Raw genomic sequence first — 27,995 nt, forward strand, 5'->3', positions numbered from 1 at the left:
ATCAGAGATGTCAGCCCATTCGTTCCTTCTTTCTGTCGACTGATTGTTAAGGTGAGAATTTAAGGCATGAAAACTAATAGGTTGCCCAGACTGGCATGAGCTGGCTTTTCCCTTGTGCTCAGTGTGGGCAGGTCCCCGTTCTTCTCCCTGAGCGAGCTGCTCTGACAGGCCATGGCACATGTCCGTTCCTGCCCGCTAAGCTGCCCACCAGGGCACTAGGACAAGCTCCATGTTAAAAGGGAGCGGGGGAAATCATAAATGGAGAACTGGAAGAAAAACAGGCCTCAGGGCGTCAGTCTTACTAAGGACTGCATGAATCCTTCAGACATCCCTCCCCTTTGCCGCGCTTCCCCAGGGAGCCCTCCTTCTCCTTCGGGCATGGATCCCCTTTCCTGGGGGCTGTGAAGGGTGGCAGCTCTTCTTTGTTGCTTTTGTACATTCCGGCTTTGAAAGGCAAGTATCTGCCTCAAGACCTTGTGGCACGCATCTGAGAGATGGGAAGGGTGCTCTCGGAGCAGCCAGCTTGGGAGGGCTGGTGGATTTTCAGCTCCACTCTGCTCGATTCTAAGGACCGCAGAGGGGACCACCACAGCAGGGTCTGTCTTTCAGCTTCAGCCATGAGCAGAGACGCTGGCATGGAGATTTTTGGTGAGGCTGCACCGTACCTGCGCAAATCGGAGAAGGAGAGAATAGAAGCCCAGAACCAGCCATTTGACGCCAAGACCTACTGCTTTGTGGCTGACCCTGAGGTGGAGTACACCAAAGGGAAGATCAAGGCTGCACAGGATGGGAAGATAACTGTTGAGACAGAAGACGGCAGAGTAAGTGCATTCCTCCTGGCCCTCCTCCCTGCCCTGCTGAGGGCCCTAGGACATCTGCTAGGGAGGGCAAGGAACACAGAAAGCACTAGACTAGCTCAGGCAAGAAATCTGCCCTGCCCTGCCCTGCTCTGCCCTCTGACTGGGACCAGCACAGCCTCCAGAGGAAAGTATTGCGCTGGATGCTGGGATGAAGGTATCCATTGGATAATTATTCTTGGTTTAGGCTTTAAAGATCAGGCAGTGCTCTGAAACAGGTTGCGTTGTAGCCTTGCCAGTCTTAGCGTTCCTCAACCGCTGCTTTTAACTCTTTCTCATCTAACACTGTCATATCCACTGATAAATTCCTTCCTTTACTGGTGGCAGAGCAGCCAGCTACTTTGAAAGTCTCCTTTGCATGTGAAATTATTATCAGTGTCACTGGCTGCAAACAGTTTCCTAGAGGAGCCTCCAAGGTGTTAATCTTGCAAAAACGCTGAAATGGCTTAGCAGCTCATGTCCTGATAACTTTTGTAAGAATAGCTGCAGCAGCCCAAAGAACCACCTCAACTAACATCTTGGCAGTAGGGGCTACAAGATTTTTAAGAAAGCAAATAAAGAATAAGTCAGTCATTGATTGGTTCACCGCCAGCCTCCAGCAATCACAGGTATGTGACTAAGCAGAGGCTGCAGCAGGCTACTGTGTACAAGGACCTGCTTTCCTGGGGGCTGGCTTTTTTATATCCATTTGAGCTTTTTGCCTCTGTAGTGTCCTGTGGGAAAGATTTCCACAGTTTAAAATTGGAGTATGTGTAAAGTGCTTCCTTTTCTCTGCAATATGCAGCCTGGTAATTTCAGCTTATTTTTTCACAAGGAGAAGTAGTGAATAATTCTTCCTTGCTATGGCCATGGTTCTCTCTGCTATTCCTGACTTTGCAGACTTCAAAAGCGTCTCCTTTTCACCCCCATATCCCAATCAAGTTATGCTCTCCTCATAGAAAAGCTGTTTCATACCTGTGACCATCTTTGTTTCTCTTCTCTGGAGCATTTCTAGTACAACTATGTCCTTTCTAAGAGGTTTGATCAGTAATGAAGGTGTGAATGAACTGACAGACATATCCTTCATAACACTCTCTTCTTTTCTCCCTTTCTTTTCTAATAATTCCTAATATTTTAGAGCTTCCTGCCCTCTTCTGAGCACTGAACTGACATTATGTTAGAAACCTCTATAGTGACTCCCAGATATGTCCTGTGAGTAGCAGTTAATGTGCGATCTCTTGTTCTATATGGAGACTTTCTGTGAATCCTAATTGCTCAAGTGTTTGAATGCTTTAGAAAGGTATTTAGGGACACATATCACAAAGCTGCTTTTGAAAACTGCCTGTAATTCTTGCTTTCTCAAAAGAAGCCCAAGATCATTCCAGTAGTCAGGACCTGAGCTTGGAAATGGTGTTCAATCTTTCTGAATCAAATATGATTGCAGTAACACTGTTTCCTCCTTGGATTGGACTAGTCAGCTTGGACCATTCCATGGGAGCCGCAATTACAGCATAAAAGCAATGGGAAAAGCCATCTGGAGAAATGACAACAGGATTTTCAAGCTCCTTCGTGGTTCAGTGTGGCTGAGATAAGCTGCTGCCATCTGTGTACATCTGCTTTCCTGCACGTTTGCGCTCCCCCCTCCCCGCCCCCTGTGTCCGTAGGCTCTGGCTATGTGACAGGACGGTCACCCACGATGTGAGCCCAGTAGACGGTGCTATTTGGTAGAGCTAGAGCCCTTGTTTAATTAGGAATGGCAACAGGCAGGAGTGGAACAAATCTGTTCCAAGGAAGGATTTGCTGTCGATGAATCTTATGCTGTTAGTGTCCTGTCCCTCCTGTCCTGTGCAGTGTGAGTCTTGGAGGCTGAAAGGTAGACCGGCCAGCAGTTGTGCCCCTGGCTATTACAGCCATGAGCAGCAGCGACCTGAAGTTCATAAGCAGCAATAATGTGCAGAAAGATCTGGTCCAGCACAAATCCTGTCTGTGTGGTTGTAGCAATTCCAGGACAGTAAATTTATATCCTGTAAATTTGTCAGAGTTGTAGAGTTCCTGGCTGGCAGCAGTGTCTGCCCTGTAATAGCCATATCTTGTTTTGCACAGTTAAACAGAAAGAAAAATATGAATTAGAGCAGCTTTACAGATGTTATTACTTCTCTGTGTTTGTGTCTCTGTGTGTACACATGGAAGGAGCACCGAGAGTTGCTGAATCAAGGTTAACTCTTTCTTTCTGAATTATAGACGATTGCTGTCAAACCTGATGATGTGTATGCCATGAACCCACCTAAGTTTGACAGAATTGAAGATGTGGCCATGTTGACCCACCTGCATGAACCTGCTGTCCTCTACAACCTCAAGGACCGCTACAGCTCCTGGATGATCTATGTAAGTTCCCTCTCATGGCAAAGGAGAAAACCCAGCTGCCAGGAGATGGACTTCAGTGACTCTTCTGTTCTGTTTTTTTCCTGCAGACCTACTCGGGTCTCTTCTGCGTCACTGTCAACCCCTACAAGTGGCTGCCGGTGTACAGCCCGGAGGTGGTGTTGGCCTACCGAGGCAAGAAGCGCCAGGAGGCCCCTCCACACATCTTCTCCATCTCTGACAACGCCTATCAGTTCATGCTGACTGGTAAGCTTTTCTATTTTGACCAGACTCACAGAAAAAAAACTGTGTCAGAAACACTGCTTCTGCCAAATGCCATTCCTTATCAGTTGCCTTTGCCAGCTCTTACAGTGTGCTACCCCAATTCCTTGTTCTGTGTCATGTTGCAGATTATCTGCTTGGGCTCCCAACTATTGTACTGCAGAATTAGATGTGCCTGTTTTATCTCTAGATGATGCAAAACCAGCTCCAGACAGTTTTCCCTGTCTCCTGAAATGGTTTTTTTTATTTTTGAAGTGCTGTGCTGTTGTACTGCACTTTATCTGTATTTCTGGTCTAAGTACTAAGCTAAGCACCATAACAGGAACCACTGCAAAGGGCAGTTGCAGTTGGCTAGGACACACTATCTGGGAAGTCCCTAGCCAGCACACCAGCACATGGCTTCAAGCAACAGCAGGTAGGTTCAGAACAGAGCTGGAAGAAGTGTTTTCACCAAAATACATGGTTTTAGATTGAATCAAGCCCTGTCGGTATTAAATAGTAGTAAAGGTAAAGAATTGTAAAGACAGAAGCAAAGAAGAGAGTGCAGGATGGAGCAAAGGTGGCGGAGAGAAGACAAAAAATGGAGTACAGGGAGAGGAAGAGAGGAGGAGAAAAAGACCATGCATCTTTTCAGTTTTGATTGCAGAGATTTTGTTTCTTTCCCTTCGATGGACACTAGGTCATGGGTTACCTGAGAACCGGCACTTTTCCCTACAGCTTCTCTGACTGCAGTTATTTTTCCCTTTGACAGATTGTGAAAATCAGTCTATCCTAATCACGTAAGTACATCTGTCACTTTGAACTTTGTCTCCAACAAGAAGTGGGCAGATAATTCTTCACTCTGTGCTTTCTTCCGACAGCGGAGAATCTGGTGCAGGGAAGACTGTGAACACGAAGCGTGTCATCCAGTACTTTGCAACAATTGCAGCGAGTGGGGACCTAGCCAAGAAGAAGGAGTCCTGGATGAAGGTGTGAGGAAGAAAGGCTTGGGCAGAGGGGCAGTTCAGGATGTTATCAACTTGTGGCTGCAGACAGCACTGGTGACAAACATTTACCTCAAAACACGAAATATCTTTTATTAGCTTCGGCCACTCTCTCAAAAGGCAGTAAGACCAGGGGCTGATGTGCAGTTAGGACCACAACAAATACAAGCCACCAGAGCTGCTGCTGTCACCACCCAGCTGTAGCTTCACCTGGACTGAAACCAGGTCTGGGGAATTGGTGTCCAGGAAGAATCAGAAGCTCCAGTTTCTTCACACGGACCAGTCTGTCCCTGTGGCTGAGATATGAGAGCTCTGACCATGGGAGAAATTCTGAATAAGAGAAAAATGCATTATTTACCATTTACACACAGTGCTGGTTCTTGGCGCTGTAGTCAAGGAGATGCTGTAGTAACGCTGTACAGCTGACATGAAGGGCACGTGGTTGCACATGCAATCAGGCAAGCCGCCATATAGTCACTTTTTCCTACCACATAGCCCATGGTGTTTTTCAGTAATTATTCAAATATTCTCGCAGGGTATGCTCGAGGATCAAATCATCAGCACTAACCCGCTGCTGGAAGCCTTTGGGAATGCCAAGACTGTGAGAAATGACAACTCCTCACGCTTTGTGAGTCGTCGTGTTTCTCTCTGCCCTCCTGCATTTCTAATCCTGTTTCCCTGCTTGTTACTTGCAAGTGGGAGCCACTGGGCTGGGAGAAATGAAATACTGACGAATTTCTTGGTTGTTTGTCAGATGCTGATGTGTTTACAGCTGTTACATGCTCATAGCTATGTGGGCTGCAACAAACTGTTCCCCTTTATCTGTCTTTGAATGTCTAAGATAATTCAGACCGATTTGGAGATGCTGTCACTGAGATTCAAGAGAGAAAAACACTCTGGCATGTTACCCTGAGAATGCTGCACTGACCACTACCTTTTGTCTGCTTGCCAGGGTAAATTCATTCGTATTCATTTTGGTACGTCTGGAAAACTGGCCTCTGGTGACATTGAGACCTGTGAGTAAATGAGGGGGGCTTACTGCTTTACTATAAAGTAAAGAAGAGCTTGAAAAATTTATATGTGTGTACGTATTACAGACTTGCTGGAAAAGTCAAGAGTCACTTTCCAGCTGAAAGCTGAGAGAAGCTACCACATCTTCTACCAGATCCTCTCCAATAAGAAGCCTGAACTGCTTGGTAAGGACAGCCATCACCTGGTGACATTTTACAGTAAAATAAATATGGGAAACTTTTCCCTAAACCTGCCAGCTCGGTGACGGAGGGTCCAGTGGCACCTGCTGGCCTAGCACCGCGTGTCACAAGCAGCCAGCTTCCCCTTTCGGCAGGTGCGTCAGGCTGTGCAAAGCACTGAAGCTTTGATCATGTGCTTGTTTATGTCATCCGCATTCCAGCGTTGACGATGACTGGGTTACCAAAGCTGTACACAGCCCTTTTCTCTCTGTGTAATGGTGTCGCACTAGGGGTTGCTCCAGCTCCAATTTCTCTTCCCTGGGTAAGTTCTAATGCAAACTGTGTGCAGGTGGGGTGCAGGGGTGGCTAATTTACTCTGCCTCACACCTTGCTGTTCTTGCTGGTGTGGAAATTCCAACTTGTATGGGCCAGATCCTGTGAATAATCTTCAATAGAAAGGTGAGAAATTCCCTGAGTGCAGGATGACCAGATATCCTGATCTACAAACCATCTATCTGAACTCTTCGTCATATGGGCAAAGGTTCTTCCCTGTTTCCAGTATAGCCCCTCCAGCCTTTTCCCCCTTCCCGCTGCCATGGCATACCCTACCCCTGCCCCATGTCTGTCCCAAACCCTTTTGTCACACACTCAGCTACTGCACTCATCCGCACTCCACTCTGCCCATCCCTCCCAACTATCTAAAGAACATTTCCCAAGGTGGAGCTCCTACCCCCATCCTCCCACTATGTGCCCTCGCGACATTTACCACCTCCCTCTTCCTTTCCCAGAGAGACTGACGTGTGCCAGGGGACTGTATGTCTGTACAAGGACACAGACAGATTTATCTTCAATGTATAGAGGGCTTCCTCTCTGGCACGCTGCACAACCCCACTGCACATCTGCACACTTTCACTTCTCTTACTCTGCTATAGGATTCAGGACTGAAAATGAGTTGTGAATTTTGGCCTCAATTAGATGGAGAAAAACACATATGTTTGTATTACTTATGTGCACCAGCACACAGCTCCAGTGGGTGCAAGGGGCATTCAGGATGGATTAGTATATGTCATGTATGAGGATAAGCTTGTATGAGTCTTACCTAAAAGTATCTTTCTTAAAAGTTGTTTCTTTGGATGGCCCTTGTTCCTTGTCTGCCAGTGCTGAAAGTTCAGCTCCCAGGTCACAGCATATTAAACTGGTAGAACTGAGAACCTGCCCGGGACTTTCTGCTCATCCAGTGGAACACAGATGAATGGCTTTACTCTGTCTTTCTTGTCTCTTAATAGAAAACCAAGAGTTTGGGGATGCAAAATGAAAAAAAGCCTGTGAAACCTTGCTGAGCCATTGTTCCATTTTCACTGCCAGGATCTGGCTCTCACTCCTCTGTTTGCCTTTTAGAAATGCTCCTCGTCACAACCAACCCATACGACTACCCCTTCATCAGCCAAGGGGAGATTTCTGTGGCCAGCATTGATGACCAGGAGGAGCTTGTTACCACAGATGTGAGTACATTTAGCAAGGAGAGACAGTATCACTTTTACCATCACCACCATTATAATCAGCTGATCTATCCGGTGTGCAGGCAGCCATTGGCATTTTGGGCTTCAGCCCCGATGAGAGAATGGGGATTTACAGACTGACAGGGGCAATCCTGCACTATGGGAACATGAAGTTCAAGCAGAAACCACGTGAGGAACAGGCAGAACCGGATGGCACCGAAGGTAATACCTTTATGGCTTGGAGAGACGTATTTCCAACTGTTTTCATACCATTGTTCACTAGAAATGCAAGGAGTCTTCCAGGAAAGAAGCAGTTGTTCCTCGATGAACATAAAAAGGAGGTTCAACCTTCAACTTACTACCTCCTGTAGAGCCACTTTCTGCATCCACTTTATGTCTGATGGCTCTGCTGAAGGACCTTGTGCCTGGGACACGTTACTGTAGTGTTCGCCAGTTTCTGGTAACACATCCAGACTTGTTCGGCTTGGATTGACATTGTGGAGAAGTGGCTCGAAGGGAAAAACACTCTGTTGTCCCATCACCAATGCACTCACTGGTTCCTACACCTGTAGGGGCTGCCATAGCTACTCAATCATGAGGACCAGCCCTACAAGGCTGTTTGGAAAATTAAATGAGAAAGTTGGTCAAGCTTTGTGGATAGGCTAAAGCCAACCAGTTTGCCAAGTTTCAGAGTGAGCTCTGGCTGGCTCCAATGCATTCTGTCTGTCCCAGCTAAGAAGAAATTCTTTCAGCTTTTTTTTGTTTTGTTTTACAGAGGCTGACAAAGCAGCATACCTGATGGGCCTGAACTCAGCAGACTTGCTGAAAGCTTTGTGCTATCCCCGGGTGAAAGTGGGAAATGAATATGTCATGAAGGGCCAAACAGTGGATCAGGTGAGTGTCAGGGAGCATCCTCTCCCTAAGGGAGAGGAGTGGGTGCAGGTCACAGCCGAGGATGGTCAGGACCGTGAAGGTCTATTAGTGCACTTTGTGGGCTGACCATATCTGTGCATGGTGGAAGGGCATTTTATTCTGGTGATGCATGAGCGGTGCCCTGACACAGCTGTGTGAACCATCTCCCTGCAGGTGCACCAGGCAGTGAATGCCATTTCCAAGTCAGTCTATGAAAAACTCTTCTTGTGGATGGTGATGCGCATCAACCAACAACTGGATACAAAGCTGCCAAGACAGCACTTTATTGGGGTCTTAGACATTGCTGGCTTTGAGATTTTTGAGGTTTGGTTTTACATAGCACTCTCAGACTTCTGGCTGTCTTTAAACACTTTTTTCCTTTTGTTTTGACTTTTCTGACCTTTCCTCCTCCTCACTCCAATGAAGCCCTCAAGAACAGGGCAAATCTCTCTGAAGCTGCTTCTGCCTTTGTAGATCCATTACCTGTTTTGTAAGAGAAAAGAAACAGCAGAAGCATAGACATGAAGCTGCTGTCTCCCTCTCCACAGAATCTGTATTTAGTGACATTAGGGTCACCCAAAAACATTGCCAATGCAGGCTACATCAACCATGTGCTGCACAGCACAACTTTTCTGTAAGCCTGGACCACCCATGATATATCCTTTATACTATTATCAAAGTAGACTTCAGGGATAGTCTGGCTGACCTTGCCTTGACATCTCTGCGAAATAAATTGATTTGAGTCAGTTTAACAATATTAACACATTTATTCAAATATTAGTTCAACAGCTTTGAGCAGCTGTGCATCAACTTCACCAATGAGAAGCTGCAACAGTTCTTCAACCACCACATGTTCGTGCTGGAGCAGGAGGAGTACAAGAAGGAAGGAATTGAATGGACATTCATTGACTTTGGGATGGACCTGGCTGCCTGCATTGAGCTCATTGAGAAGGTGAGTTTCTTACGCAGCTTGTGCAATCACACAAATCAGATCTGGAAGGAGTTCTTGAGAGTGTTTGCACCGCGTGCCTTCAATACAATCTCTCTGTGAAGCTTCCAGGTCTCCTTACCTTCTTCCTTCCTTTAAACATAACCCTTGTGATTAATTATCCACTGACTGGAAATGTATTCTGCCTTCTAAAAAGACATTGCTTTTATTTCTCTGTTCTGTCTTTCTTTCTTCCGCATCATTATAAATTGTCATTTCATGGTCATATTTACCCCAGCTGTCTTCTGTCTTTGCATATTTGTTCCTCCTCAGGTTTTCCTCTCGGTTACATTCGAATGTTAGAAAGCCTCCTGTCTGCTTGCTTGTTGCTCCTTCTGGATAAGAAGTCACTACTGTATTCCGAGAAGTTACTGCACAGTTTTTGCTTGGCTTGCTTTGTTTTCCAGCCAGTGTCTGGGTAGTTCAAAACTCTATTTATGAAAATCTGGTGCTTTTGAATATCTTGCCAGCTGTTCACAAAAAATCTTGCTTACCTGCTCCTCCCAAGCTAATTCTCTATAAAATACCTCCAGTACTTTATTTTTAGCATTTCTTTCACTCCATATTATTATAACTTGAATTCATCTTATTTGAAAACACCTTTTTTCTATTCAGCCTATGGGCATCTTCTCCATCCTGGAAGAGGAGTGCATGTTCCCCAAGGCAACTGACACCTCTTTCAAGAACAAGCTCTACGACCAGCATCTGGGCAAGTCCAGCAACTTCCAGAAGCCCAAGCCTGCCAAAGGCAAGGCTGAGGCCCACTTCTCCCTGATGCACTATGCTGGTACAGTGGACTACAACATCTCTGGCTGGCTGGAGAAGAACAAAGACCCCCTGAATGAAACTGTTGTGGGGCTGTATCAGAAATCATCTATGAAAATTTTATGCAATCTTTATGCCACGTTTGCTTCCATAGATGAAGGTAAGATCAGAGGATTATGTCTCCTGTCTGGTGTTTCCAACTGTAGCTGTCACCTGACTTGAATCAGTGTTGAGTCAGTATTTGTGCTCTATGTATTAGATGCACAATTATAATGCTGTCAAAGGGATCTACAGCAGTACCTCAGTTGGACTGTCATCTCATTTTCCAGCTGAAGGTGGTGGTATTAAGAAGAAAGGAACCAAGAAAAAGGGCTCTTCCTTCCAAACTGTCTCTGTACTCTTTCGGGTAGGTGTGTTCTCTGGCACAGCACGGGCCAGCTGCAGAAAAAGCCGAGAAGGCAGTCCTGTCAGACCTGTCTGCACTAGTTCACCATTCCCACTTTCTCTGTTGGCATACGATACTGTCGAAAGTTACCTTTGGGATCTAGTAAAGGTTAATTTGAATTCTGCTTTGCTGATGAGATCCAATGGGATGATGGTGGAGAAGTCATGTGCTTTGATCAGGTTGCACAGTTTCAAGACAGCCCAAAGGCTGTCTTGGCTTTGACCTTTAGTGCTAACAGCATCCTTCCCTTATTTGGCTGTAATTGGCTTCTTCCAGGATGTGTGTCTCTGAGTACAGGGCGTTGTGTGGCAACCAGTGCCTTGCAGTCAGTGTGGGCAACACAAATTACATGTTGCAGCCCCTTGATGCTGCTGTGACACTTCTATATCCTGGGGCCGGGAATAGGCTCAGCCCTTCCTGGCAGGATGAGGAGTGCAGCATCCACCCAGCTGTGATGTGGGCCATACTCAGAGTACGTCGTTATTGCATGAGATGATTCAAGAAATGCAATGCTGACAAAAACTATCCTGCAGAGCAGATGACTTCTGATGTCATAGACAAACATTGATTTTGTGGCTCAATTATCTTTTAAATATACATGACTAATATATCTAAGTAATAAAAACAACAAATCAACCCATTCATTCATTTCATCAAAAGTTCATTTGATCAAGAAAGACCACTCTTGGTATCCCAGAATATCATTCATTTCTTTCCATCCTCGTCCTGTTTAATAGCTCTTGTGATTAGCTTCTAACCACTAAGGACACATTTTCTTTTAAGACAGGAGAAAGGTTTATCAATTGTATCCACTGTCAGTAGCTATTTACTTTGCTGATGCCTACACAGGATTGTAGAATATTCACTAGACGAGTAAGGAAAAACTTCTGAATATTTATTTTTCATCAGAGTCTAATCATATTGAGAATACTTGCATTATGTCTGAAAGTAATGTAGAGATTGCAAATGATCTCTTTTTTACAGGAAAATCTAAATAAGCTGATGTCCAACTTGCGAACAACTCATCCTCATTTTGTGCGTTGTATCATTCCCAATGAAACCAAGACCCCAGGTAATTCATAAAACATAGATTAGAAATTGGCAGAAAGACCAATTGACTAATGCTAGAAAAATCAATATATCCCCATGTTGCTCTGTCATAGGCCTGATGGATCACAAGCTTGTTCTACACCAGCTGAGATGTAATGGTGTTCTGGAAGGCATTCGAATCTGCAGGAAAGGATTTCCTAACAAGATATTATATGGGGATTTTAAACAAAGGTCTGTAACAACATTCTTGTGTTTGCATTGAGCCCAATTCATTTGAGAGAAGAGTCTTGCTAAACAAGTCAATGATATAGTTCTTAGGAAAAGACTATTTTAATATTTAACAACTATGGAAAGTATGAGGACATATCTAATAGCAGGATCTGTGTGGGCAGTGCCCACGCAAATGCCTTCCTGAATACTGTATGCCAAAACCTATTTTCACTTCATTCACGTTCATCTGAATGTTTGAGTATTCTTTTCTTAAATTCTCAAATTTGACACAAACATGTTTCAGCAAAAATATGGCGGGTGGTCTGTACCACATCCTGTATTTAACCACTATCTAGTAGAAGTTTGAAGAATGTTGTTTAAATAATTCGAACTAGAATGATTTTACTGAAACGAAATTGTGTTAAACCTGATGCCACTTTTTTGATGAAATTAGAAGCTTGCCTGGCAAATGTAGCTACGTTAACAAAACAGACTTCAGCAGGACATCTAAATTAGTTCCACATGGCACTCTCATTTTGTACGAGGCTAACATTTCTACACGCTATTTCTACAGCACCTTAGCTACATTAATTTATAGATAAAAATACCCCACAACCAAACAATTTTAACTCAGGAACTGCCATGCAAATAAGACATTTATAAAGGGTTGCTAAATTTAGGGCAACCCAGTGGGGGTCATCTGCTTGTTGTATTTGAACAAAGGCAAATGTAGGGTCAGATCTGTAAGAACAAAGTAAATACACCACACTTACAGCACTGAACAGGGTATCCTGGAGACCAGGGACATTGAAAATGGTAGAAGTGGCATTTTGGGCACTAACTGAAGAAGACTTCCCAAGGCAGTGATGTGGGTGGGCAGGTTTGTGTATGTGTAAACAGGCATGCTGAAAAGAATAGGGGGTGGAATAATCTCTCAGCGTAGGATTAGGAAGTCCATTGCTAGATACTGGTTTACATACTGGTCTAATTCTGGTTTACATACTTCAGAAGGAATGTGAGAAGCTGGATATGGTTCAGAAAAGAGCTACAGGATAAATGTGAACTCAAGTGCAGTGAGAGATTTAAATCAGGCTGTTTAACTCATGAAACTGTATGTTAACAGATGATTTGTTTGTGGTGTAGAGAACCTACCGGTGTAAAGATTTCTGAATATGCAGGAAACTGTCATCTAAAAGACAGACTTAAAGCAAGAGTCCAAGGGTGGGACCTGAAAAAGGATGTTGTCAAGGTAGAAGTGAAGTATACCTTTCCCACAGTGAAGGTGAATAGCTTACCTGGGACACTCTCAAGGTTTGAAGGCTTCAAATAAGATTGAGATTTCTTTTTAAAAAAAGAAAGCACTAGATTAATCTCAAGAATGGGGCTGGATGAACAAGGCACTGGGAGGACCGTGTGCCTGTGTTATACAGGAGGTCAGATTAGATAATTGCAGCAGTTCCTCTATTCTTCAAATCCATTAATTTTTTTCATTTACAGCTAACCCAGTGAGCTGGCCCCCTAGATTAGTGTAAATGACTGTGACACAGATGAGCAGAGTCTCTCACGTCCAGAGAACAGATCATCTATGCCCTCAGTCTCAGGAGGGCTGTAACACATGCTGGGAACCTACTGAACTGACCTGCTTCTTACTGGTTTGCTATTTAAGGCTGGAGGTGTGAGTCGGACTCAGCCTTCCTCTGTATCTTCAAAGTGACAGCTGTTCTTGTGGCATCCTGTGCACTGAAATGATACGGACCATTAAGCTTTTTTCCTTTATTTTGTCAGATACCGCCTTCTGAATGCTGGTGTCATTCCAGAAGGACAGTTTATTGATAGCAAGAAGGCGTGTGAAAAGTTGCTGTCTTCCATTGAGATAGATCATACTCAGTACAAATTTGGACGCACTAAGGTAAACATTTAATTTTTCCACGCGATGAGAAATCGTTCATTGCATTAAAATATAAGCCCAGCAATGACTGATCTCTGTTTGATTGCAGGTGTTCTTCAAGGCAGGCTTGCTAGGTGTCCTGGAAGAGATGCGAGATGATTGCTTAGGACAACTGATCACGCAGACACAGGCTTTATGCAGGGGATACCTCAGGAGACTTGAATTGAAAAGAATGTTAGACCGAAGGTGTGTGTCTTCTGTGAGGTCTGGTTTCTCAAAGATGTGCTTTTTTCACAGTCCTGATGGATCGCTTTGATTTCAGGGAGTCCATCTTCTGCATCCAGTACAACATCCGTGCGTTCATGAACGTCAAACACTGGCCTTGGATGAAGTTGTACTTCAAGTTAAAACCCCTCTTAAAAAGTGTGGAAACTGAGAAAGAAATGGCCACGATGAAGGAAAACTTTGAGAGAACAAAAGAAGAACTGTCTAAATCAGAAACCAAGAGGAAAGAACTGGAAGAAAAAATGGTGACTCTGGTGCAAGAGAAAAAGGACCTGCAGCTGCAAGTACAGACTGTACGTAATTTAAAACCATTTTTGGCTCCTCAGATTACATCAGTTTTGTCTGAGTGTTCAGGAGAGGGATGAATGGAAATTCTGTTATTTCATGTTCCAATTGCGTAACGAGCAGATGATTTCTGCAAGTGTCAGTTCCAATGTGTGACAGTGAAACACATTTCTGTTTTCTATAAAAAGGAAAGTGAAAATTTGGCTGATGCTGAAGAAAGATGTGACCAGCTGATCAAAGCAAAATTTCAGCTGGAAGCAAGAATAAAGGAGCTAATGGAAAAACTGGAGGACGAAGAGGAGATAAATGCTGATCTGGCAGCCAGAAAGAGGAAACTGGAGGATGAATGCTCTGAGATGAAGAAAGATATTGATGACCTTGAGTTAACATTGGCCAAGGCTGAAAAGGAAAAGCATGCCATAGAAAACAAGGTACTTTTTATTTCTGCTATTTGCATGTTTAATAATAGTTGCTCTGTCTATATATAGGATGTAAAGGTGCAGTCAACTTGAACAATAATACGATGTTGTATAAGGAAATCTGTGGGCCCGGTGTTAAATTTGGTCACCACTATTGTGCAGGAAAACCAATCCATAAGCGTACAAAAATGCATTAAAATGAAAGTTCAGAATTGCTTTGTGACTTCAGAAGGGTTGATATATAAGCAGAGAGATTGTATAGTTTGACCATATAATGCAACTAATTAAGTCTCTTTGGTAGTCTAGCAAAGAGTTTATCGCCTTTGTGTGATCACTCGCCTATATAAAAGCCAAAATTACTAGTGACCTTCAAGGTTTTTGCCTTACAACAGATTAAAAACCTAACTGAAGAAATGACAGGTTTGGATGAGACTGTTGTGAAGTTAGTCAAGGAGAAGAAGGCCCTGCAAGAAGCCCACCAGCAGGCACTGGATGACCTCCAAATTGAGGAAGACAAAGTAAATACCCTCACCAAAGCCAAGATCAAGCTGGAGCAACAAGTGAACCATGTGAGTGTGTTCAACACAAGGAGAAGGGGCAGATTCTTCAGTTGTTCTGTCAGTCATCTTTATATATGTTTATGTTACAGGTTGAAGGATCTTTAGAACAGGAAAGAAAAGTTTGTATGGATCTTGAACGAGCAAAAAGAAAGCTTGAGGGAGACTTGAAACTTGCCCAGGAAACCATAGTGGATCTGGAGAATGATAAACAACATTTAGATGAAAAATTAAGGAAGTATGAGGAAAAAAATTGGTGATAAATTTACTATTTGTTTTTAACTGGACATATTTTCTTTTTATTAAAAGAACTTTTCCTTCACAGGAAAGACTTTGAATTTAACCAGATGCAAAATAAAATTGAGGAACAGCAGAATTCAGGTATTCGATTGCAGAAGATGATCAGAGAATTGCAGGCAAGTAACTTCATGTAACTACTTCATCATTACTGTTCGCTTGTTCAAACTGTAGTAGCACGAGTAATGCTTGTCCACAGTTGGTAACTGATAAAATCTCTGACCTAGTCACAGTAATTACCTTGATACGTTGTAATAATTTTCTCCACACAACAGAAAGCTGTCATCTAAAGTCAACATGAGTTGATCCATAGGTCTTTCCTGTTGGTAAGCGTTTGCCTACGATGGCAAAACAGTAAAATTCAAAGGGACTTTGTTTTGCTTATAGTCTCCAAAACAATGGGCTTGGTATTCTACTATGACAATTATGCATTAACCTAAGCATTGAATTATCTGTTCCCTTATTAATTCCTGATGTGCTGTTTCCTCATTATATAGGCCCATGTTGCAGAGCTGGAAGAGGAGACTATGAGTGAGAAAGCGATGCGGGCAAAAGCAGAGAAGCATTGTGATGAGCTGGCTAATGAACTTGAGGAAATCAGTGAAAGACTTGAAGAGGCTGGAGGAGCCACCACTGCTCAAACCGAACTTAACAAGAAGCGCGAGGCAGAATTTCAGAAGATGCGCCGTGACCTCGAAGAGGCCACGCTGCAGCACGAAGCCATGGCTGCCGCCCTGCGGAAGAAGCATGCGGACAGCACAGCTGAGCTTGGGGAGCAGATCGACAACCTGCAACGAGTGAAGCAGAAGCTGGAGAAGGAGAAGAGTGAGCTGAAGATGGAGATTGACGACTTGGCCAGTAGTGCAGAGACCATTACTAAGTCCAAGGTGTTTCTTTATAAGTGAAATACTTGAATTGGCAATATTTCTGTCTGGTGGGAATTTAATGCAATACAAACACACATACTCAGATTCCACTTTCTTACTCTCTTTCAGGCTAATCTGGAAAAAATGTACCGCACCCTGGAAGACCAGATGAGAGATATGAAAGCCAGATTTGAGGAAAACCAGAGAAATATGAATGAGATGGTGATACAAAAAGCCCAGCTCCAGACAGAGTCCGGTAAGGAAGGCGCAAGATCTGCTGAGGGGATATTTTTTCCCTTCAGTAGCAGAGAGACCCTCTGACATGTGCCATGAGTGAGACCTAATTGTTCCCAAGGTGCGTATTCTACTTCCAGACTCACTGGTACAGGCACAGACAACATTAGAAATATATCAAAGGAAGTGAGTTCGTGAGTGACCCTTGAAAGTTCATATGCCAATTGCAAGTATTATTTGCTTAGGTAAATAATTCCCAGAATGATGTGACATAGCTCACTGATTCCATGCAGGGAGACTGGGAATTTGGGACAGTCCCAAATTATTTGAGCAACCTGTTAGAACTGCACTTTTTCCTCCAAGAATGCACATGTTCGCTGTGTGTACAGTATCTGTGTGTGTGCTACCCTCATGAAGCTTGTTACTGCTCCCACGCAGATTTGGAACAGCGTCAGTGATGAGTGTGAATGCTCCTTGGTCTGGTTGACTGCAAGGTCAGACATCTCAAATTAAAATGCCACTGAATTGGCTTAAACTAACCTTCTGAATTTTAGGGATTTTACACAATAGCAGATCAGGGAGTGCTGACATATACTGTTCTAGCAGCTGAGCCATAGGGCTACACCTGCTATGAAAGCCCTTTTTATGTGAATTCATATGAATTTATGTGAACGAGCTCCATTAGGCACATCTGTATGTGGATGGAGATATAGTTACAAGGAAACAGCAGACCAAAGAGGACATAGCATGTGAAAGTCTCCCAAAATCTGGTAATCTCTGGAGGCTAGTGGTCCTGATGAATTCACAAGAACTGCCAAACTCAGAACACCAAGACCTGCCAAATCAGCCCAAGGCCACTGGCAAACACCAGCATCAACAGTGGGTTGTATAAGTGGGACCACATCCAAGAGGGTGGTGGCTGCCGTATGCAAAGACTACAGGATTACACATGCCACCCAATGAAAACAGGAGCCCCTGAGGGTCTTTCTGACCAAGCACTGGCCCGTCAGTATGACCTTCTGCTTCTGAGCAAAGAACTGGAGTTGGCCTTCCAGGTGTTGCTCCTACTAGGGAGATATGGGTGAATGTGTGTGTGTGAGCGAGCTGTGAAGAAATAAGTGAATGTGCCGTGTTCACAATTGCCTGGCATTAATAATAACAGCTCAAGGCTAATAACTGTAGCAACTTAATTAATAAAAGGTGTTGAAATAAATACTGGTTGTGATCTGTGACTGCCCCATCTCCATCCGTTGTCAGGGAAAAGGGAATTTAAAACACCTTTTGATGGAGAATGTCATGTGGGAACACACAGACCATAACCAAATTCTTTCGTCTTTTCTTCTGAGTGATCTTTTTGAAGTGATCATGCTTGCAAGATGATTCTATAAATCTGACCAGTTTGTTGTAATGTCATTGTGCATAGTGCTCAAGGGGAATCTTAGAATGAAATTGAAAACTTGAGAAAAAAATCTAAAATGGCTCAGGAAAAGTCTGAAAAAGACGATATTGGAGGGCTACAAGAAGACCCAAGAATTCTAGAGATGACAACATGGGCTATAGGCACCTCTCCAAGAAAGGAGAGAGGTGTTACTTCAGCCCACAGGACAGAGGGTGATGTAGAATAAATGTTTTCCAGTTATTGTAAAGCTTATAAAGTGAAACTTCAGGATATACCTTTCGTATCACAGGAGCAATTATGGGAAGCTGCTAAAGCATTTTGTGTCAGTTGAGCCAGTGTGACAGCGTAAGATCATACTGCTTCAACATGAAAATTGTGTTTTAAAAGAAACAATTAAGCAAATTTTCTAAAACAAATTTGTCTTTAGAAAAAGAATATCATCTCGTGGCTCAAAAATGTAATAAGGCAATTGGAAATTGCCTTATTACAAATTCCAAACAATTGGAATTAGAGAATCAGGTGAATTTAGAAAAAGAAAGAAAAACAACAGAAGCATTTTGAAGGATTAAAATATACTGTGCAATGATTCACCCAGAGGAAGGGAGAGCTCTAAACAGACCTGATCATAAAAATGTGAAACTAAGATTAGATGCTTGCACAAAGCAGATCGGGATGCAAAAACAAAAAAGAGCTGCTGATCTGCAGGAAGTGATGGAGAATTAGAATGGGAGTCAGGAGAAAACACTTATTGGGAAAATACATATGAATGGAAAACAGAAGATGAGGTGGTAATAGCAGCATATACAATGACTACTGCCACCATCCCACGACAGAGAGGTACTGCAGATCAAACTAGTCTTGTTAGATTAAAAGAAATGACACCAGAGGATGTAAGACAGATAGCTGCAGATCTTGGGCCACTGAAAGAAAGTACAACTGTGGGTTGGACTCTGGCAATTGTAGAATCTGCTGTAAACATTTAATAAAGTAGGAATGAAATAGGTAAACTGATTAGCCTTTGTGCTACACCAGCTCTTAGCCAGGTTAAACATCATGCACCAAGGGATCATTATATGGCCTCCTTGATGACTGCCTTAAGTCAAATTGCCCAACAGATAGGTAAGGCAAAAATGGCATTGGCAGCACTAACATTAATCCGTAAGTTGGGAGACGATGGGGAGTCGCTCAGATATGGGCAGGACAAAATACCATCTACCAGTCACCCAGTCCTGAGGGAGCACAGGTAGCTCTGGTCCTCTGGCAGCAGCAACAATGAATCAGGTTCCTTGTAGCACTGGGTGCCCAAACACACCACATGCTGTATATTGCAAATGCCTGTGTGGAAAAAAGTAGGGAAGCCTACCTGGAATCAGTTGTGGAGATAGTACAGAATATTACTAAGTATTATGAAGCGGCTTTAGGAGAAAAGGAAGAAAAGGGAAAAAGGGGAAAGTTCCCTATGTGGGCCAAGCAGGACCAGAGACTTACAGTAACCCAGCAGATGAACAGCAGAGAAGAGGAAGTTTCCAGAGTGAATGAATAAAGGAGCGATCAAACAAACATTGATAACGGGTAGGAAAGCAGAAGAAATTGACTAAACGTGTGCAAAGCGGTGGAGAGTATTAAAGTGTTTAGTATAAGACATGGTAAAATGGAATGGGAAGAAAACACAGAAGAAGCTAGAAAGAGTGATACAACTTGAAGAGAAACATCTAGACCTAGAGACAGGATTGCCAGTTTCCCTAATGTTCTTTTAAAAAAGGATGTCAGTATAGAAGAAATTCAGAAGGGATAACAAACAAGAAAGGAAAGAGAAAGGAGGGTTTGAAACCATAGAGAAACTAAGTGCTATGCACTTAAGTAGTTAAAGCTGAGAGAATTGTGGGTTAAGCATGTGTATGTGGAAGTCTGAAAGAACAGTAAAACTCATGATTAAAGTAGAATAGGAGTAACGTTGAAGGAGATAGATATAAGTCTCCTCCAGCACTTTTCTATCTCATAATTTCATTACTAAACCTTGCATTACTCTAAGAGTAAAGGTGACATACCAAAAAAATATACGAGAACGGTAAAATAAGAATGGTAAAAGTATATACATAAAGGTAACAACTGATAAGATAAACAACATTGTGTGATTCCACTTGTCTGTTACTGATTATTATTTATATATGAACGTTTTCAGGATGCTTAATCTGGACAGTACTGGAAACTTGTCTTCTCTTGTCACAGGTGAACTAAGCCGTCAACTCGAAGAGAAAGAAACCATAACATTGCAACTGTCCAGAAGCAAGCAGGCAATTACACAGCAAATAGAACAACTTAAAAGGCAGCTAGAGGAAGAGATCAAGGTAGTGCTAACTACTGAGCACATGCTAAGGCTTCAAAATGTATCAGGGCCTCAGTTCATTTAAAAAGACTTTTGGAAGTTTGTGAGTATTGTTGCCTACAGTCTAACACAACAAAATTACTACTGGGCAGGATGGGTACAGTGAGCACTGTCTTTAAGTGCTTTGCTAAGGAGGTCTCTGACACATTAAAAGTGGTTTCACTTTTGGTGAATTTTTTCACATGTTTTTTAACTTTAAAGCCATGGCCTATGTGATTTCTTTTGCTTCTCTAGTCCCAGGGAAGAAAAGCTACAGCACATGCCAAGGTGAAAGCATCACTCTTGGTCTTTTCTAGTGGTAGAGCTGAGAATAGTTGGTGGCAGCTGAAGATAGCTGCCTGAACACTTACAAACCTCTGGCTCTTTGTCTGCTGCCCAAGCTGCAGTGACCATATTTTTAATGTGCAAGGTCATGGGGTCACCTGCTGGTCACAGCTAACATAAATACGTGATATTATGGGTAATTTTTAGGCCAAGAATGCCCTGGCCCACGCCTTGCAGTCTGCTCGCCATGACTGTGACTTGCTCCGGGAACAATATGAGGAGGAGCAGGAAGCCAAGAGTGAGCTGCAGCGTGCCTGTCCAAGGCCAACAGCGAAGTGGCCCAGTGGAGAACTAAATATGAGATGGATGCTATTCAGCGCACGGAGGAGCTGGAGGAGGCCAAGTATGTGATAGATGATATGAACTGTCCAGATGTTATGTATATTGTGCAGAACATAAACCTACTTTTAGTAGCCTGACCTAAATTATTTTATTGGGGTTTGCATATACACTTAATGAAAAAAATGACTTCTGATATTGTACTAATTAAATTAGGTACGTAATACACTCATTTTTTGAATCATGTGCTTGTTTTATTTATATTTCTTAAGGAAAAAACTCTCTCAGCGTCTCCAGGAAGCAGGGCAGCAGGCAGAGACTGTGAATTCAAAGTGTGCCTCCTTGGAGAAGATGAAGTTGAAATTGCAGGGGGAGGTGGAGGATCTGACAGTGGACATAGAGAGAGCAAACACATTGGCAGCTGCCCTTGACAAGAAACAGCAGAACTTTGATAAGGTGATAAGTGAGCACAGTATCTTTTAAGTTTAGCCTTCCTAGAAGGCCAAACTAATATTCCCTACTTAAGTCAACACTGAAATCAAGTTGAGTCTCACAGTTATAAGCTCCTCTAAAGCATGGCAATAGGAATTTGTCCTGTTTTCAGAGGCCACGGTATTTATCTACTACAGAAAATAGCCACAAATTAAATAACATTTTCAGTGTTAGCAGGAAATGAAACATGATGTCTTTCAGGTCGTGGCAGAATGGAAGGGAAAGTATGAGGAGAGCCAGCTGGAGCGGGAAGCTCTCTCTAAAGAATCGCGCTCGCAGAACACAGAGCTTTTCAAAGTGAAAAATGCCTATGAGGAAACCTTAGATCAGCTTGAAACAATCAAACGGGAAAACAAGACTCTCAAGCGTAAGTGTTTTGGCTCTGGTTTCCCATTAGCTGTTCACAGTCCTACTGCAACAAGGCATGCTCTACAAGCATACTCATGTCTGCAAGAGGTACACTAAGTTACAGGACTCTCCATTTTAATGGAGAATATAAATGTCTCGCCAAAAGTTGTCGAGCAAGTTTGTAAAGTGACTAAGCTAATAAAGCAAATGTCCTGGCTCTCCATTATCCGCTGCAGAGATGTAAGATCAAGGGCATTTAGGTGCCACTCCCAGATAAAGATGGTGCCCTCAAGAGGCTGTACAGCTTGTGAAAGTGAATTTTACAGATGCACTGTGAACATATAATGACAAGACCTGTAGTGTTACCCTGATGGCCTATCCAGAGACATAAACACATGCAGGTATATTCCAAGCTTTCTGTAAGGAGGGCTATGAAACCACACCAATGCCCCTGTGTTTATGTCGTCCTGCATGAGTTGGCTGTATCTGTTTTTATCTGTACATACATATATATACACTTATACAACTGTGTACACACGTACGTATGTGTACACTTCTGTATATATGCAGGTATACAAAAGAGGTGTTGAACACAGTCACAAAGCATAGAGTTCAGTTTCTCTGGCTACCACAGGCTGATGTCATTCTTATCTCACAGAGGAAATAGCTGATCTGACTGAACAAATTACTGAAAATGGCAAAATCATCAGAGACCTTGAGAAAGCCAAAAAGCAAGCTGAAGTAGAAAAATCTGAGCTGCGGTTAGCTCTGGAGGAGGCAGAGGTGAGTTAGTTTAAATATTCCTGGAAAAAGTAGAGAGCAGTCTGAACAGCTTTCTGTTCTCTCTCCTGGGCAGTGGCTGTGTGCAAGGTTGATTGCCACAAACTTTAGGAGTTTGTGTGAAGTCACTGAGTAACATCACAATGATTATGTTCTCTGAAATGTTACTTTTGTGTTTGTTTTTCCCTTTTTCTTTTAAAGGCAGCTCTTGAGCATGAAGAGGTCAAAATCCTTGGTGTCAACCAAGAACTGACTCAGATTAAATCAGAAATCAACAGAAAGATTGCTGAGAAAGATGAGGAGATCAGCCAGTTAAAAAAGAACCATCAAAGGACTGTGGAGACCATGCAGGCTGTTTTGGATGCTGAGACCAGGAGCAGAAGTGAATCCTTAAGGCTGAAGAAGAAGATGGAAGGAGACCTGAATGAAATGGAGGTCCAGCTGAGCCATGCCAACCGCCAGGCTGCCGATGCACAGAAAAACCTGCACAGCGTCCAGGGAGTTCTCAAGGTCTTGGTTTACCTTTCTAGTTGATTTATTTTTAAGCACAGTATCTGAGAAATTCATTAGGACAAAATTGGCTTTTCATATTTAGGACATGCAGCTGCACTTGGACGATGCTCTCAGGACACAGGAGGACCTGAAGGAGCAGGTGGCCATGGTGGAGCGCAGAGCAAACCTGTTGCAGGCTGAAGTTGAGGAGCTGCGGGCAGCCCTGGAGCAGACGGAGCGGTCGAGGAAAGTGGCTGAGCAGGAGCTTCTGGATGCCACTGAACGTGTGCAGCTCCTCCATACCCAGGTAGTTTGCTTTGCTAAGACAGACATATTTTTGGGCCCAGAGATTCACAGAGTAAGAACAAATAGTAATTCATGGTCTCTGTGTGTAAAAGGCTAAAGAAAGACACTCAAAGCCTCTCTTTTTCTCCTTCATAGAACACCAGCCTTTTTAACACAAAGAAGAAGCTTGAAACTGATATGGCACAAATCCAAACTGAGATGGAAGATATTACTAATGAAGCAAAAAATGCTGAAGAAAGAGCAAAGAAGGCAATCACAGATGTGAGGATGTTACTGGGTTTTTTCTCTTTGAATTTTCAGGGCTTCCCAATGGCATTGCTCCTGGGAGTTCATGTAAATACTCTTGTCACAAGTTGGACAAAGAACCAGTCTGTGGGCCTGGTTGAAGAGGCTACGTGTCAGAGGAGGATTAGAGCAACAGGGAACGTGTCCTGCAGACAGATGAGTTACTGGGGCTGTTGTCATCATAATGAACTAAACCCACATTTAGTCAGTCTAAAACAAATAACTTTCTCCAGTGCTGCATGAAAATGTAAACCACAAAAAAATCCAGCAGTACTGAAACCAGTAAAGTGTCTAAAGTATTTAAATATTTATCTTTTCAAAATCCTGTTTAAGAATTTTCAAATGAGAATTGTGAATTTCCATTCAAAATTGGTGTTATATCCTCCTGTGCAAGGCTAATGAAGCTCAGCCAGGCAATAGGGCTGGTGTATCATGGGATTCAACCTGCTGATGATTTTTGATGCATAGGATCAAAATAAAATCTTAACACTTAAAAACATTATTTGGAGTTAAAATAGAAGGAAAACTCCACTTGCTCATGAAAATGAAAAAAAATTAGATCGTTCGTATTCTGTTTGAATAAAACAGAAATAGAGCATTACAATGAATTATACACACACACACACACATATATATATATAAAACTTTAATGCCATTATTTTATTCTCACATTTTTCAATTTAGACTTTTTCAGTTATTTTGCTGCCAAAGCAATTTTTTGAATTTTACATTATTTGTAAGTAATGTCACTCAATATTTCACCAAAATGTGCTCGGTGAGCGGGCGGCAGCAGGTTCACGGGCACCTTGTCCTGGCCCCCGGGCGGCGGCAGGAAAAAGGACTGTGGTGGTTTAACCCCAGCCGGCAACTAAGCCCCAGCCAGCTGCTCGCTCACTCCCCCCCGATAGGATGGGGAGGAGAATCAGAAGAGTAAAAGTCAGAAAACTCATGGATTGAGATAAAGACAGTTTAATAGGTAAAGCAAAAGCCGTGCACACAAGCAAAGCAAAATAAGGAATTCATTCACCACGTCCCATCGGCAGGCAGGTGTTCAGCCATCTCCAGGAAAGCAGGGCTCCATCACGCGTAGCGGTGACTTGGGAAGACAAACGCCATCACTCCGAATGCCCCCCCCCTTCCTTCTTCTTCCCCCAGCTTTATATGCTGAGCATGATGTCATATGGTATGGAATATCCCTCTGGTCAGTTGGGGTCAGCTGTCCCAGCTGTGTCCCCTCCCAACTTCTCATGCACCCCCAGCCTACTCACTGGTGGGGTGGTGTGAGAAGCAGAAAAGGCCTTGACTCTGTGTAAGCACTGCTCAGCAGTGACAATAACATCCCTGCATTATTAACACTGTTTTCAGCACAAATCTAAAACATAGCCCCACACTAGCTACTATGAAGAAAATTAACTCTATCCCAGCTGAAACCGGCACAGTGTCAATGAAGGTCACAGTAATGACCATACAGTGAGATTTACAGAGCATTTACCCTTTCTGTTGTTCCAAGCTCCGCGTGTGCAGCAAGGCAGATTTTTTCCCATCCTTTTTCCTACTATTTCCTGTCGTGTTTCTGCCACTACCATATCATAGAAAAAAATGAAGCAGGAAATGCGGTGGCAGGAATGGTCAGCAGGAACCAGGAATAAATCCTCAGATGGTACACAGCATGCACTGTTCTTTCACATTCTTCCAGTTTCTTGTGTCATCTCCCTTCCAAGGCGGCCATGATGGCAGAAGAGCTGAAGAAGGAGCAGGACACCAGTGCCCACCTGGAGAGGATGAAGAAGAACCTGGACCAGACGGTGAAGGACCTGCAGCACCGTCTGGATGAGGCCGAGCAGTTGGCTCTGAAGGGAGGCAAGAAACAACTCTTGAAGATGGAGGCCAGGGTGGGTACCAGCACTGAACATGGATGTCAAAGATACCTTTCTTCTCCGAGTCCTGTGTGAGGGCTCAAGTCAACTGTTGATTAATTCACCAGATCCGAGAGTTAGAAGCTGAGCTGGAAGAAGAACATAAACAATCCGCAGAGGCTATGAAAAACATCCGCAAATATGAACGGCATGTCAAAGAGCTTACTTTCCAGGTGGGTATAAATGGAAAGCAATTATCCTGATACATTTCCCAAGGACGTATAAGTGCACATTCCCTTTCCACAGAATGAAGAACACAGGAAGAACACGATGAGGTTACAAAATCTGATAGATAAACTGCAGATGAAAATCAAATCCTACAAAAGACAAGCTGAGGAAGCTGTGAGTCACTAAACTGAAGCAAATACTTATTTACCATTTTCTAGGACTGTCAGTTTAAAAGTTGGCTCTGTGCCCCAGCATGTTGCCAGATGGTTTTTAGTTCCTTTTGTTTTGCCATTTCAGGATGAACAAGCCAATAATAATCTCTCCAAATTCAGAAAAACACTGCATAAGCTAGAAGAGGCTGAGGAAAGAGCAGATATTGCTGAGAGTCAAGTAAACAAGCTCAGAGCTAAAACCCGAGAAGTCCCTTCTACAAAGGTAAGCCTTTATTCAGGAGGCAGGTGTGCAGTTTGTACTGTTTGCTCAAGCAAGTCAAGCAGTAAATTTGTGCCTTGCCAGTGGGTATAGCCATCATTCGGAAAGGACAGTTCTGGAAGGAAGGGACTTTGAAGAAAGGCTGAGAGGGTTGGGCTTGTTCAGCCTGGAGAAGAGAAGGCTCCAAGGAGACCTTATCCTGGCCTTTCAATGTATAAAGGGGGCTTATACGAAAGACAGAGAAAGACTTTTTACTAGGGCCTGTAGTTACAGGACAAGAGGCAATAGTTTTAAACTGAAAGAGGGTAGATTTAGGTTGGACACAAGGAAGAAATATTTTACCATGAGGGTGGTGAGACACAGGAACAGGTTGCCCAGAGAAGTTGTGGATACCCCATCATTGGAAGTGATCAAGCTCAGGTTGGATGGGGCTTTGGGCAACCTGATCTAGTGAAAGATGTCCCTGTCCATGGCAGGGGTTTTGGACTAGGTGATCTTTGAAGGTCCCTTCCGGCTCAAACCATACTGTGATACTATGATTCTATGACTCTGGCATTTCAGGCTCTCGTGCCAAGCATGAGCCTTCTGGCTAGTTTCATCACATTAGTTTCAGATTTAAGAAACTGCCTCATAAAGTGAAAGTAATGACAGCCAACCTAACTCTGAACGTTCCTAAAACAACCTTCCTGTGACCCTTAGGCAGAATTAACGTTCTGATTGAGAAATATGCAACAGCACTGTGTCCTTAGCTGAACTTCCTAGGCAGTTGTCTATCTCCAGCCCAAGACTGTTTGGTACAAGATCTAGAGCCTATTTTTCCTGGTGTGATCTGAGCAGGTGTAACACCTTTTGACTGCACTAGTCTAGCTCAGTTTGTGGTTGGAGGTAAAATACCCTCCGTCCACATTTTGGAAAAAATTACTAGTGCCTAGAACATGTATCCAGGAAGTGGAGAACCTTGGCTCCAGGCTGCCTTCTGCTTACCCACAGCATCCTCATATAGCATTTTAACTCTAGAAGAGATGCTATGGAGAAAATGCTTTCTCCTGAAGGCTCTGGCCTGAAACTCAATAGACAATGTTGGTTCTGCCAGAGGCTGGTGTGCACCTTTCAGTGAGTCACTTAATGCCATGCTCCAGTAAAAGGCTTTGACTCCTCAGTGTTTGTCAGGGTATCTTGCCAAGACCCCAGGGGAAGCACTTAGAAGGCTGAGTCTACGTTCCTGAGCAAAGTCTCTGGACATGAGATTACCTTATAGGGGGAATGCTGAATCTCTCATTGAAAGCCCAAACAAGGGCAAGATTTCAGACATCTCCTATTGGGTAGCCCCAGGTAAAGGCAGGTTGAACATACTGACTATGGGCAAGTCTCTCTGCAATATGCTACAGTTTTAGATCCTGCTTTGAGGTGCCTGATACTGTGCAGTATATATGAAGCCTGGGCACCTGGCACAAGTTCTGGATTCTGCTCTGGGAGGCCTGAAAATGCTTAAGCATTGTAATGCCGAAATCTTTTAATAGATCCAGTGGATCAATACATCCTTTTACTCCCTCCCATGCTTTACATTCACTTTTGGAAATGCTGGGATACTCCTTCTCCCAGAGGATAGGGGTGCGGGTTGTTTAAGCACTGCAACAGTAAAGTAGCACTTCAGAAAAGCCAACAGATATGTTTCTCCATTTCAACCCATCAGTCCGACAGCACGACATTTGATGATGTGTGGTCTTAAGGGTTACAGACACTGCTACATTGACCTGGGCTCCACTTGCACATCCTAGCTGGATGGTGCATTGAGACAGATGATTTTAGGGACCAAAAGACTCATCTTGACATGTGTGGACTAAACAAAGCCTCTCCATTCCAGGTGGTGTTAGGAACTGAAAAATGAGCTTCCTCTGGGATAACCAGAACTTACACAAAGTATCTTTCCAGGTGTGCATTTGCAGTAGCTAGAGCTACACTGGTAGGAAGTAGTCTTCCGTTTGCTTATGAACACAAACATTTTCTGTCACTCTGCTGCTGTACCAGTGTCAATA

The 27,995-nt window shown here is 43.4% G+C and overlaps 1 pseudogene; it reads left to right on the forward strand.

The window, feature by feature from the left end:
- Positions 1–27,995, forward strand: LOC127023880 (myosin-3-like; annotated as a pseudogene).

This window comes from Gymnogyps californianus, chromosome 19 (assembly GCF_018139145.2).
Source record: "Gymnogyps californianus isolate 813 chromosome 19, ASM1813914v2, whole genome shotgun sequence".
Classification (NCBI taxonomy): Eukaryota; Metazoa; Chordata; class Aves; order Accipitriformes; family Cathartidae; genus Gymnogyps; species Gymnogyps californianus.